Source organism: Suricata suricatta, chromosome 9 (genome assembly GCF_006229205.1).
Source record: "Suricata suricatta isolate VVHF042 chromosome 9, meerkat_22Aug2017_6uvM2_HiC, whole genome shotgun sequence".
Lineage (NCBI taxonomy): Eukaryota > Metazoa > Chordata > Mammalia > Carnivora > Herpestidae > Suricata > Suricata suricatta.
This window is the reverse complement of record NC_043708.1, coordinates 63,910,480-63,926,126: the sequence shown is the minus strand read 5'-3', so window position 1 is coordinate 63,926,126 and position 15,647 is coordinate 63,910,480.

Here is a 15,647-nt window from a genome sequence, read left to right as displayed (position 1 = left end):
GGGAATGTAAACTGGTACAGCTGCTATGGAAAACAGTGTGGAAATTCCTCAAAAAATTAACAATAGAACTCCCCTATGACCCAGCAATAGCACTGCTAGGAATTTACCCAAAGGGATACAGAAGTGCTGATGCATAGGGGAACATGTATCCCAATGTTCATAGCAGCACTTTCAACAAATAGCCAAATCATGGGAAGAGCCTAAATGTCCATCACCTGAATAATGGATCAAGAAGATGTTGTTTATCTATACAATGGAATACTACATGGCAATGAGAAAGAAAGAAATCTGACCATTCGTAGCAACATGAATGGAACTCGAGGGTGTCATGCTAAGTGAAATAAGTCAGGCAGAGAAGGACAGATACCATATGTTTTCACTCATAAGTGGAACTGGAAAAACTTAACAGAAGACATGGGGGAGAAGGGGAAAAATAGTTGGGGAGAGAAAACAAACTGAGGGCTGATGGAGGAGGTGGGTGAAGGACATGGAGGAAGGCACTTGTGGGGATGAGCACTGGGTGTTATATGGAAACCACCTCAACAATAAACTAAAAAAGAAAAAAAAAGAAAAAAAGTCCTTGATCTTGAAAGAGAAAAGGACCCTCAAGTTGTCTTCTTCCAAAAAAATACCTGAGTCTCAGATAAGAAGGACAATTGCCCTGGGTCCTCAGCTCAGGCAGTGGACAGGAAAGCCTTATCAAACACGATATTGACTTCACTGAGTCTTTCAAGGTATACAATGATGCTTTATATCAAGTAAATTGAAGGTTTACTGATCTATTCAAATAAAAAACTTACTGAATCTCATTTTTGCTGTTCTATAAAGACCCACATTCTTTGCCTTTTTATTTCCCATAGCATTTGATACATAGAAAGTTCTCACTACCATTTTTTGCTGATGCTTTGAGAGACAATTGTTTTCATCCATAGCATTTTGTATTCTTTCTCCATGATTCTTAACCTACTCTGCCTGGAACAAAGTCATTTGAGTACTTGTCAAACTCCCAACCTCCTCCCACTCTATGGGCTATGTCTTTTTCATCTCATAATCCTCCAACATAACTGGCAAGGTAACAGGTACACAGGAAGCACTTAGGGAATATTTGCTGCATGTTTTTCTTTTTCTTATTTTTGCCTACTGAAAGTGTTCATAAAAGTAATTCTTTTGGAAAAAAACACCATAATATAAGTATAGATCCAGGAGAAGAAGGTGAATAAAATGTAAATTTCTCAGATGTACCTAGTAGGGTTTTGTGTATACCGAGATATTTGTTACCAACATGCAACAAGGCAAGTAGCTAAAAAGAGTATTTATTTATTTGGGAATTCTATTGCACTTTAATAATCAGAATCACAAATTATGATTGCTTTTGATTTTTCATGTAGGTAATTTTTAATTCTCTTACTGATCTGCCATATCTTAGGAGTCAGAATATCCTTCATGACACATATTTATATTTGACATGTAGAATATATTAAACAGTGTTTGATTAAGGAAGGAGAGAATATGTGGCAAATAGTCTAGAAAACCTTGTTTCTCTTATTTTGCATGAATAAATTACAACAATATATCAGAATGTTGATACCTCAGGACAGGGGTCTAAACTACAGTCTACTGAAAACTGAAAGGAGGAAGACTAGAAACATGCATATTTATGGCTCTCTAGCTCTATTTAAAAAATGAATTAATAGCAATTTTTAAACCTAATTTAGTTCACATTTATTAATTCCAAAACTAAGGTCTTTGAATATTGCCAGAGTTTACTCATCAATATTGATGCTATTTTTCACACAAAAGCATTATGACATCATTCACTCAATGACTGAGGGAATAGCTTAGTTGAATCATTTTCCCCATTTTATTTAAGTGGGGGAAACTGCACACCATTTCTGTTTATTTTATACACAAATCATAATAGTTTAGCAATCTTAAATCTATTAAATAAAAGCAAACTTTCAAAAGTGAATATCTTTTTCCAAGAATTTTTTAAAATCCCCCTGTGATAATCCATACTAAAAATAGAGCTAAACACCACTGTCTTAGAAGGACAAGAGCTCAATATAAAGAATAGCTTCACTTTAATACCAACATGACTTTACAAATGTCACTCTTTTTACCTCAACTGTTTCTCAGCCATTCTCTGCCTTCAAGTCCCAGAGTAAATGCCATTCTTTGTTTAATGTTATCTGACACTTACTCTTTACTCAAAAATAATCCTTTGTTTCTTCGATGATCCTCTATCATGTTTTATATGCTTTTATTAAAGAACTTCACTAATTAATCTGTTTACTCAAGTATAAAATGGCTCACTATTCATCATGCTTGGCATCAGTAAAACAGAAAGAAGCATGATGCTAGCTCATGCAATGATGTTGTAATTGTTTTTCCATTTTTCTCTCCTGTGCCATAGCTTCCCCAAGGTATAAAGTGTTTGTTTAATGAGTTGAACAAGCCTAGGGCAGCAGGTGGCAAAAAGCCCCCGGAACTGTGAAGCCCATAGCTATGCCAATAAGGCCTCTACCTTCTCTTGTTAAATTTTTTTTTCTCCCTCTGCTCTAAAGTTAACATTTCCCCTCCTCCCTCTACTCCTCTTGTAACCATTCCTGCTACGCTTTCATCTACCATGCATAAAATTGAGCCCACTGTTTTCTCTATCCAAATATCCCCCATCTACTCAGTTTCCCAAGACAGAAATCTAAGAGTCATCATCAACTTCCCTCTTTCCTAACCTTCCATATGTACAACACAACTAAAAACCTAAAAGTTTTTGATGACTTTTCATCACCTTCCAAATAAGGTGCTGAGAGGTCCAAGCCTCTCTCTTACAGCATATAAGACTCTTTGTGAGCTGGCCTTGCTTTTTGCCAAACTCTCTAAACTCACTCCTACTCACTTCATCTACTCAAGAACACACACTAAGGGGACCAAGGGAACACTAAGGAAAACAAGATTGTGAAACACAAAAAGCTAAACTTTTCTCACATGTCATATACAATGCTGCTGCTTAGGGAACTAATATAAAGGATAAGAGCTTTATCAAGATCTGTCCAAGGGAGAGTGATTCTGTTCCTCTTAGACATGGATATTCTAGTAACTGTAACAGAACAAGCAAAATTTTTAAATTACAGATTAAGTTGGGGCATCTTCTGAAACCTTTGCTTCCTCCCAGAGCACTCACCTCTTAATGTAGAATGTTTCTATGATTTCCAGGTTCAAATCATGAAATCTGAAACCCAGAGGAAATACTAAAATAATCTAATCCAATATCCTCATTTCACAGATGAGAAATGTCAAGCCCAGAATATTGCGAATTTGTCCAAGCTCACATGACTAGTAAATATTCATTCCCTTTCTTCCCCCCACAAAAATAAAATGCATTTTTCTGAGGCACAAACTCATTCATATGCCAAAGCCTCTGTTCCAGTGTGGTTTCATCTCTAAGACTCACTTCTTCTTTTGCATTTTCAATTAGACACAAGGTGAAATGTCTCTTTATGGAAATCTTGACTCACTTTTACCTGTCGCTGTGGGTGTATTAAAGTATATGAAGTTATAAAAAGATATGAAATGTGAATATAATCTAGTTTAATTATTTCCATCCTCCAAAGACTATGATTGCAGTTAGATGTCAGTGAAATCTCCAGTGGTTGAACTTCACGACTAGAAAAATAGTGAGCAGAAAGAAAGTCTGGAGAAAAGGGAGCTGATGAAGAGTACCAAAAAAGAACATCATCTCTACCAAAAGAACATGTACCCATGATGGAAAAACTGCAGCTTCATATAGCATCAGTGAGTCAAAGATGATGACAATATTTGGCAAAGTTAAACCAAGCCAAGTTCAGTCAATTTATAGATCACTGAGCTACTTTTCAAGTGAAAAAGCACTTGAAACATTTTTTATTTGATAACTTAGTTGTACTTCCTGCCTGCTCCTTTCCAATAGCCAGAGGCTAAATCTGAGAAAAACTGACTGCTAGGTACAATTCCTTGAACAGGCTGGATTCAGCAAGCCCTCTCTTGCGGGATGAACAGTGGGCATCAATATAATAATCTGCACCTGAGTTTTAAACATCTGTGTTTGCATTCATCATTTTTATTATGCTGATACATTTTGATCCCTCACTCTTCCATGCTACACAACTGGAAGATAAGATTTCCCAAAACTCTAAACAAACCTATACTTCAGACAGTTCCTTTTGCATCTCAGACTGCTAGGAAGTTGGGTTTGAACTGGAAAGGAAAATAAGGCCTTTGGCTTATTTCCCCTGGCCAAACATTGTTAACCCTGACCAAAACAATTCTGCCAGTCAGACATTTCTTAGGTATCAGCTTCAATGTCAAAGGGTTTTTTTCTAGTTTCTGCTTCCTGTGGTATTTCCCTTTCCCTCTGTTGCATGCCAATTCTTCTCTTTCAATTGCATCTTCTGCCCTTGAGAATTTTTCCATACATGGACATACATTTAACACTAACCTCACCGCCCTGTACAAGGCACAGACCTGAAAAGATGGCTTTATATGCCATCTCGTATACACCTAATCTGGTAACACAAGTCTCTACTCAGAGCACTGTCCCCATGTCCTGCCTGACCAAGGATTAAGCTTGGCATGTGGATTTATCTATGTCCAAAGTGTAGAGTTGGGAAAGAAGACAAGTATACTTAGCTATTATCTGATCTCCAAACTTTGGAGGGAGCCTAATCTATGAAAACCTTATTACTAACTCAAGGAGGCAACTGGCTGAGGTAAAAGAGGGAGTTTAGCTACATATGCACACCCACAATTGCCCTATCACCTCTTCTATCATCACGAAGGCAAAATGATCGTACTTTTCATATCTCCCTTCCATGTCCCTCCTTTTACATTATTTATTGACTATTTCGACTTCTTTTTCCTTTCAAGTCTTCTCTCCCTGTTTACTTGAGCCATTTCACATGTATAAAAAATGTTGATGGGGCACCTGGGTAGCCCAGTGGTTAAGTGTCCAACTTTGGCTCAGGTCATGATCTTGCAGTTCATGAGTTTGGGCCCCACGTTGGGCTCTGGGCTGACAGCTCAAAGCCTGGAGCTTGCTTCAGATTCTGTGTCTCCCTCTCCCACTGTCCCTCCCCTGAGTGTGCTTCTTCTCTCTCTCTTTCTCAAAAATAAGTAGATGCTTTTTTAAAAAAATATTGAATGGTTGGCAGTAAGTACGACAACTTTCCTGGATTGTGTATTTCTTTATGGATGATCCTGGCAAACAGAATATCTAGATTGTCTCAGTATCCTTCCTGACATATTTCCTCTAGGTTGGAACTGGGCGAATGCAAACAGGGTCTCAATTCTGTCACTGTAACCTCAACCCATTATGAAATATAAGGAAATGGAAGAGTGAAGATAAAAAATCCTAACCCTACCAAGGTTTCATTCTCCTGAGAGGACTCAACATTCCAAATATCCAAACTGTTTTTCTAAATTCCCTTTTTATTGTGAAGAATTTTAGAAACCAAAACAATGGCAATTTATACTAAGACTTTGTTATTTGATCCATCTTTAACATAAACTCCTTAGACTTACAATTAACCACAGGATAAAAGAATATTTACTTTTATGCTGATGCATAGGAGCACATGTACTCCAATGCTCACAGCGGCACTTTCTACAATAGCCAACTCATGGAAAGAGCCTAAATGTCCATCAACTGATGAATGGATCAAGATGTGGTATATATATACAATGGAGTACTACATGGTAATGAGGAAGAATGAAATCTGGCCATTTGTAGCAAAGTGGATGGACCTCGAGGGTGTCTTGCTAAGCGAAATAAGTCAGGCAGAGAAGGACAGATACCATATGTTTGCACTCATAGGTCTAACAGAAGAAACCGAACAGAGGACCATAGGGAGGGGAAGGGGAAAAAAGAGTTGAAGAGAGAGAGGGACACAAATCATGAGAAACTTATTGAATACTGAAAACGAATCAAGGACTGAAGGGGGAGGGGAGAAAGGGGTGATGGTCATGGAGGGGGGCACTAGTGGAGAGAAGCACTGGGTGTTATATGGAAGCCAATTTGCCAATAAACTATTATAAATTTTAAAAAAAGAATATTTATTTTTATTAAATATATAATCAATATATTGGAAAAATATAAATGTTATTGATTTCTAATTTTTGAAACAAGGAAAATAGTATACAGGGTTGTTGTGAATGTTAAATAAAATAATATATTTAAGGTACTAGTGCTTAGCATTGGGCCTGGCATATAAAATGTACTCATTAAATATCATATTATTATTGGGACACAGTACTTTAAAGTACTTGTTGTCTTCCATACCACAAATAAGATTTTAATGATTTATGCCTAAAACTCAGAATGGACACATTGATGAATTTTCACTGGGTATCAAAATAGCTAGGTGATTGACCTAATTTTTCATTTTCAATGAGTTGATGTGGCATTATGTAGATCCAACCTAAGTGGACCATTAATTCCAAAATAACTGAAGGATGAGCCTACACACTTGACCTGCTTTCAGCCTCCCTGTTGAGAGTGACAGCAGAAAGTTTAGATTTGAGTCCATTTGGCAGTTAGGCACTCATAAATATTAAAAACTGCAACCCAATTACACTATCACTTCTCAGCTTGTAAGTGAGTCTGTGGGATTATTATCTCTGCTCTCAGTGATACAGAAGTTGCTTGGAAATTAAAAGGCTACAAAGTCCCTCATTCTAATGAGGTTCAGATCCTCTACATTATACAATGCTATAACTTATCTCATAGGGTTGCTTCTTAAGGAGAATTAATTCTATAATATGATCTCTGTGAAGCAAAAACTATTAATTAGCCTTAATTAATGAAAATGTTAAAGGCTGGCATAACACGAATTATACTCTCAATAATACCAAAAAAACTTATATGACTTCAGCAAGACAGTCACCTCCCCCGTCTTTCCCCTCATCCCTTCCTCCCTTCTGTCCCTCTCTGCTTTCCACTCTCCTTCCCTCCCTCTCTCTATCATATACCAAAAAACGTCAAGCTAGATGTGCAGAGCAAATAGGTTTCATACAGATTATCAATTCTGATCAATTGAGAATGTATTCCTGGAGTGGTAGTTGGAAAGGCTTGTGAGGTTGAATAAAGTTCCATCAAGAAAGAGCTCTATGTTTTATTAGTGATATATGACATGAGAGAGGAAATTGAAGACACTCTGATGTCTAATTGCTGCCCTGAACTGGATAATCTCTAAGTATTTTCCAACTAAAAAACTCTATCAACCATTCTTTTAAGAGTCATTAAAGTTGAGAAACCCGGCCTCACACCATGCCTCCAGAAGCACTTTAAATTTGATGTACACTCAAGTGTCACCAAAAAATTTCAAGATGGTACTAATAAAATTACCCCTGGAGATATCTAAAGTAGAAGGATGGCTTAATAAAAAATGGACTTTTTTCTAAGCTGTAGTGAGAAGAGATGCTGAAAAGTCTCTTTGAAAATTCTTATGAGGATAATTCACTTCTGAGACATAAAACTTACCTCCTCCCTCCAATCTTCAGAAATGGTAAAGGTGGGTAGAACTGGAACCCCTCTTGGAAACAGGATGAATGGCTTTATTGTCAAGAAAAGGGATGTTAGAAGACCTTACAGGGGTTGAGAGGGAAAAGTTGTCCAACAACTGGAAGAGCAATCCACATAACAGGTATTTCAAGAACTTGTAGAAATGACTAATTAGATTATCTGTGATGCAGTGTGTCTGAGCTTGTGACTTGGAGGGACATATGGCTAGGATTGGAAGAGTTTAGGTCTAAAAGTAGTAACTCTGGGATGATCCAAGATAAACCTGGGCATTCTTAGGTAAGCTTAGCCATTTTCCCTCCATTCCTATGGGTTATCCTAGAACCGTAATTTAGAGCTTAGAATCATAGTTTAGAAATAACTCCTGGCATATTTTACATTACCATTTCAACAGTTACTATGGAATTAATATCCACATCTTCTCCCCACCATCTACATATTATCTGTCAGATTTTTCTGTATTGGTCCAAGTCCTATTCAGCATATGTTAAGGTATTGCATTCAGGATTGCTATATGGTGGTGCAAAGGAAAGTATAGAGCTCATTGCAGACAAATTAGTTTTTATCAGTTGAGAAAAGTCTAATATATCTGAAAAGCAAATGTGAAAGCCAAAAGACACAGGGCTTCATGTGACACAGAAGATATGTAGACATTCACAAGTGAGAAACAGAGAAACTATACAGGAGTTGGTGACAAGATTCAATATAGGCTACCCCCATATATGGCACCTTGGCATATTGAATATTTCAAGCTGAAGGAATTTGAGAAATAGCAAGTACCCAAAAGATTTTCTGACCTTCCTATGAAACAGGTTATAAGATCTTCATGTGAGAGGTGCCTTTCCTATATTCAGAGGAAAAGAGCAACCTTATCTCTGAAGACAGAGGGATGCCAAAAGGAATTTGAATGCATAGGCCTTGAAAGTTTTCTTCAGTTTACTACTCTTAGCTCCATAGCCTTTTTGGTCCTACCACATTTTCCATAACTCTCCAAGATTCACAAGGCCCAGAAAGAAAAAAAAAAATCAGGCTTAACTGTTCCTCTGGCTTATCATTTCCTTAGAGGGAGACTCACATGTCACATAAAAGTTACATTAAATAAACGTGTATGCTTTTCTCTTAATATGTTCTTTGTTAACAGGGTCCCAGTCAAGAACACAGAAAGGTAGAGGAAAAGGTATTTTTCTTCCCCTGCAATAGCAATCATGCTCTGTGTCAAGGAGAGAGCACTGGCATCTGAGCGGCCATCAAACCCAGTGTAAAGAACTTCTCTTTTATTCGATTCTGGATTCGGAGCTCCCCAGGGCCTATTTGTCAGAGTAGTGATATTGTCTGAGTAGAATTAAGAAAAAATTATTAAAAGCATTTCAGTTTCAATTCAATTCAACAAATATTTACTAAGTCTCCATGCTTTGTGTACATCCTTAAAGACTTTAGTGGAGAAAAGTTAAAGATACCAACAAAGAAATTGGATGATTTAAAATTATATATTTTTTTATTTTAGAGAGAGAAAGCATGAGTGAGGAAGCAGGGCAGAGGGGCAGAAGGAGAGAGAGATAATTTTAAGTAAGTTCCACATTCAGTACAGAACCTGATGTGGGACTCAATCATACAACCCCAGATCATGACCTGCACTGAAATCAAGAATTGGATACTCAACCAAATGAGCCCCTTAGGCACCCCAGAAATTGGATGATTTTAAAACAGAAGTATTGATTTCTATCTGTACTTCAAACCAGTTTAGTATGACATCAACTTTGCTCTATAGTATCTGATCTACAAAATCATCATCTCTTTTCTGCCCGTCTGCATTTAAGGTAAATCAATCTTTTGTCTTACCAGTCTCTCACTAGTTTCTGACTCCTACACACACTCAGTCCTCTCCCACTCACCCCCCCTTCACCCTTCTGCCTTTCTTTCTCTCCGACAATCCTTGAGTTCTGATAGCCTTCACTAACAATGAGAAGTGTTTTCAGCAAATCCCAGCTCCTTTCCTTCTTCCTTTCCTTCTTTTGTTGGCACCTCCACCTGTCTTACTCCATCCCCCCAGCTCTTAGTATTGTCACCAGCTCCTATCAAAGCTTGTACTTAGGATGAATCTGGCCAGCTCTCTCATTTAAATGTTGTTTTCATTCATAAAGCTTAATTCACTGACTCTTCCAAGGGTATTTGCATTTTTACAGGTGGCAAAATCTTATATACAAAGGAATAAAGTGGTCATGATACATTTTCAACCACTGTAAAACTAATGGAGGAGCCACTGAGATACCAAAGGAATCTTCCCAACCCCCCTGAAAGGCACATCTATCATCAATTCCATAATACAGAACACTTCCCAGTTTTCTAAGAGGTACTTGCTGGGATTTCTTGGCTCTGATTTGGATCCTTAGTCTGTAATTTTCCTGGGGTGGTGTTCTGTCATCAGAACTAGAGATGCTGGTGCCCAGGAGTCTGAGTAGCAATAATTCTCCTGAAACATTCCAAAACTCTAGTGCCTAGAAGACTTGGGAATGAAGGAGTTAATACTTTTAAGTGCCCATCAAGGCAAAGTTAATGGGTCTTAACAGAAACCTGAGCAGGAGACCAACCACCTGCATTGAGAATGACCACTTTTCTATGAATCCTGGGTGGTTTACCTAAGCAGGTTCCTCCATGCCCTGGGGGCGGGGGGTGCCAGTGGCTCTGAGAAGAATCCAGTTCAATAAGGAGCAAAAGAATGATTAATAGTACTTCTTCCCCTCAGTTACAGATGGGGTGGGCAGCAGGGTGCTGGAAGAAAAGCAAACAGCTGGATTTTACATTGCAATGTGGACAGAAATTGCTTACATTTTAGATTCGATATCATTCTGGTGATTGAGGATTGGAATCAAAGCTCTCACACTTGACTTAGCATAGCAAAGATCAAGGTGCTATGCCATTTTTATTATACTTTTATTCATTTGTTCATTTATCATTAAAGACCTTTTAAAAGTCAGAGACATTGTCTTTTCTATTATCTGAAAAGGTAGAGAGTAACTATTTAGTAATACATTTACACTTTTAAAGAAAATTTTATGTGTGGGCCTTCTTATTGGACATATATAAAATATATTGTTTGTAAAACACTAATGAAATCCACACTTAGCATAGGAGTTTGGAATGGTACAAAGTGTAACTACAGTGTAGGCTCTGTGGTTGGTACTGCGTAGGTGAGGAGAGAGATGGAGGCTTGATGAGTAAGACTCACATAATTTCTCTAGTTCCTCCTTCAGTGCCCTCCCATGAATCAAGGTTGCTTGTGACATTACAGATGGCAGTTTAAAGAATCATAACAAAATTAGATGAGAAACAAAGTTGATATTCCAGAGTAAAATTAAAACTGGAAATCAAATTTAAGAACACAGAAAACTCTCAATATACACAGAATGCACACACGTATGTTTGTGCTGGTTATCTGCATATTTATGTGCACACATACACACAACAGATTTGTGTAGGAGCCAGTCTACTATTAAAAGAGATAGAATTCCTGGATTCAAGACCTGGCTTTGATGCTAACTGGCTAATGAAGTAATTAGGCAATTCATGTCAACTCTAAATCTCCATTTAGTCATCAGTAAAATGAGGGAGTTAGATATCTTCATGGTCCTTTACAACTTTAAGATTTCTAAACATTTGTGTACAGAAGGTCATTATTAAGCAATCACGAGAAACCCTTCTCCTTTGATCTGATTTCTAATGCCACCCCTGCATACACAGCTGTGAAGGAACATCCTGGACAGTGTGGTTAGTGGAGACCATGCAGCTGTGTAGAGGAGATGCGGGAATGCAGTGAGTAGACAGAAGCCACCCACAGGAGAGTTGAAGAAGCTCCAGGACCACTATGATAAAATTCAGGCTACGTACTCAGGAGAGTCCCTTTGAGGCACGTGGTAGGTGGGTGGGCGGAAGCAGAGTCTGACCTTCTCCCTGACTCAATAATGGTGGTTGAAATCATAGACCAAAGTCTGATGGGTTCATGATGAATCTTAGGAATACTAGTCACTAGCTATGTATCTTTTGTCCAGTTACTATACTGTTCTAGTCCTCAGTTTCCCTCCCACAGAAAATGAAGATCATAATGCCCACCTTGATAAGCTCTTTTAATGTTTAAATGGGAATGTGGATGATGTTTCTAACATGATGCCCTGCCCATAATAAGTATTCAAAAAACTGTATATGCATATACACATATACATATCTTACAATAGAGTTATATTTATATATATATATATATGATGCCCTGCCCATAATAAGTATTCAAAAAACTGTATATGCATATACACATATACATATCTTACAATAGAGTTCTATTTTTATAAACCCATCCTAAGTTGAAAATACTAGTCAGAAATGCATTTAATATACCTAACCTACTGAACACCATAGCTTGCCCTAGACTACCTTAAACATGCTCAGAACACTTACATTAGTCTACAGTTGAGCAAAATTATCTAACAGGGAGCCTATTTTATAATAAAGTGTTGAATATCTCATGTAATTCATAAAATACTATACTTCAAGTGAAAAACAGAATGATTTTATGGGTACAGAATGGTTATAAGCGCATCAGGTGCTTATGCTCATGATTATGAGGCTGACTGGAAGCTAAGCTGCCCAGCTGTCCAGCACCATGAGAGAGGATACATTACATCTCATTAACCCAGTAAAAGATCAAAATTCAGACTACAGTTTCTATTGAATTCATATTACTTTCACCTCATCATAAAGTAAAAAAAATCATTAAGTCAGGCCATCATAAGTCAGGGACTGTCTACATATATGTATACATACATACATACATATAAGTATTTCACATATTACATATTATTAAAACTTTGGTAAGCTTGATTTATAGAGATTTATGGAAGAAAGACCACTGTTATCTGGCAGTGGGAAAAGAGAAACCACTCATGAAGAATAGAGTTTTCATCTTCTATAGAGAAGAGGATTTGAAAATCAGAAAAATAAGTATAATGAGAAGAAATGAATAGAGAACTCGACACCATACTTTAGACACATGGTCAACCACAAATTGCTCCATGGAACTTATTTAGGTCATGTTGATTGCCTAGAATATAGATGGCTGGCACTTCCCCAAATGATCCCAATGATAAGGCCTCAAAGATTAAATACCCTATCTATGTATTCATGTATTTACTAAATCCTTCCTTAAGATTCATCCAGAATGAAAGCTCCAGGAGAACAAGGACTGTGCCTATCTTGTCCAGTGCTAGATCTCAAAAGCCTAGAATGGTGGCTGGCATGAGGTAGGTGCTCAAAAAATACCAAGTCTATAGACCATACTCTAGATTTAGTATTTGTTCTATTATTTATTTTCTGTCTCCTCCTGATAAAATCCAAACTGCACAAGGCAGTCAACATTGCTTTGCTCACTGATGTGTCCCATGTGCCTAGAAAGGTGCCTGCACATTATGGGGGCTTCAAAAACATTTTTAGAATGATGACTAAAGCAGGTAGAAAGAGTGATTTAGAAGCAGTAAAGGCTCAATAATCCAGGCTGCTGGAGAAGCTTTTTAACCTTTAGTTTCAAATGGAGGTTTCAGGGAAAATGGCTTCTACTGCCCCTTAAACACAGACCATTCAGCTAAATAACCAGACCTTTCAGGAGTTTCTGAGAAGATGAAGACAAGGGAAAAAAGTCAGTTCCATAGCCAAGGTTGCAAAGGCTGCTCCACATTCATCCAAACTCACGCTCTCCTACACTGGTTTGTCAAATCCTTTATTTAAATATCTCATTATCTAAGACAATTTTGTACTTACTGTCATGAAGGCTTATGAAACCTGCAAACCTGTCTTGCTGTAGCAGGTACAATTTAAGCCAGTGATTGTTCAAAGGAGAAAGAAAAGGTGAAGAATGACACCATTGTGAAGACTTAGAGCAGGAGGGTAGACAGCCCTCGGAGCTAACCTCTGTTCTCCCGGGTGTTTGTTTAGGCTCCTTAGACAATGCACATAGCCTAAAGATAGAGGAGGGAAAATTGTAAGTCTTCATGTATAATTTTTGTTGTTATATCTAAACTGATAGTTGAGGGCTAGGAGCTGAAACAATATTTTATAGAAGTATCATGTTGAAGTTTTTGCAGGTTTCAAAATATTTAAATATGTAAATTTCAATGGAGAGATGTTCAGATTTTTTGATAGTCTAATGATTTTAAGCATCTCATTTCTAGTCACACACTGACAAAAGATGTTCAGATTGCAGTGTGAGATGGTTTCTATGGTTACAGTTGTTTCCTAGCATTTTAGTGACATCTTTTGTGAGCATTGGCTGCTTCACTTATTTGTCACTAATGTATGTGTAGAACTATAGTTAATAGCCTTGGGCGGACAAAATTTTTTTTCCTGAATGGCTGTATTGTTTTTTAGCAGCATTTTTCAATAAGGTGACAATGCATTAGAATACTAATGGTATGTATGGTATTTTAAGATGTCAAGTTTTCAATAAAATGATAATGAAAATTTTGCATTTCATTTAATAGTTAAATATTCATGAATTTTCACAGCATGATGAACTGAGCAAAAAATAAAGAAACTGTATAATGTATAATACTAAACATCATAAATTAAGTTTCTTTTCATAGAAGCTATTCAAGAGTGTTTAATATATGGTTCTTCATGGATTTAGACCAATCTGAGCTAAATTAAAGGCATCTAAAAAGGAAACTTGTTTAAACCAATTTAACATATTTTAACACAGCATGTTTACAACGTAACAATATAAAGGAAAATGACACATTACAAACAATATATACATTATATAAAATTTATGATGACTAAGTGGGGGATGTAATCATCAGGCAAGAATATTTTGAAGAAAGTAATTACAAAGTAGGAGATGGAAGCATGCATGGGGGTAGAGACAGGTGACATAACCATGAGTAATAGAATGAAAGTAGGCAGTAGAAACTGAGAATCTAAAAGTTCTATCCAATAATAATCTATTGTAGGCATTAGGCTAATTTCTGGAAAACCTAGGAGTAAACACCATGTCTCCCTTCTGGCCCTGAACTGATCCAGTCTTAAAGCAATGTTTAGAGAAAGCAAAAAAATTACCTCAATATTAGAGGTTATAAGACCTTTTCTCCAAATTCAAAGATCATTTGTTGTCCTGCATTAGCAGTCACTCCAACTACCTGTTAAAAGGATGCATCTCTGGTGAGTATTTGGGGATGCTGTGTATGGAGTTGAGCTACCAGAGAGGAAGTGACTAATGGAATTCTAATTACTGATTGCTGTGACGTGGAAGACAGATAAAAGCCATTACTTGATTCACTATCAAAAAAATATTGTCAATACTTGAATAACCCATAACTTCCTGGCTGGGAATTATTTAGCTATGCTCTCCTGACTGGCTAGGTATTCCACTGACCCATCCGATTAGGACTGTTAGATGTGTTTGAGAGAACCATAGGACTGAGACACAGAAGAAAGACTTGGTTTCTACTGATGAGCAAATAAAGACTAGAACCTGTATAAAGTTAATAGAAAATTCTAGCCTGGTAGATGCTGCTTATTTATCGAAGAATGTAGACTTAAGACACAGAACTTTATTTTTTTTAATATTTTATTGTCAAATTGATTTCCATACAACACCCAGTGCTCTTCCCCACAAGTGCCCTCCTCCATCACCGCCACCTCTTTTCCCCCCTTTCCCTTTCCCTTCAACCCTCAGTTCATTTTCAGCATTCAATAGTCTCTCAAGTTTTGCATCCCGCTATCTCCTCAGCTCTGTTTCCCTCTTCCCCTTTCCTGGTCCTCCATTAGGTTTCTCCTGTTTTCCTGTTAGACCTATGAGTGCAAACATATGGTTTCTGTCCTTCTCTGCCTGGCTTACTTCGCTTAGCATGACACCCTCAAGGTCCATCCACTTTCCTACAAATGGCCATATGTCATTCTTTCTCATTGCCGTGTAGTACTCCATTGTGTATATATACCACATTTCTTGATCCACTCATCAGGTGATGGACATTTAGGCTCTTTCCATGTTTTGGCTATTGTTGACATTGCTGCTATGAACATTGGGGTACATGTGCTCCTATGCATCAGCATTTCT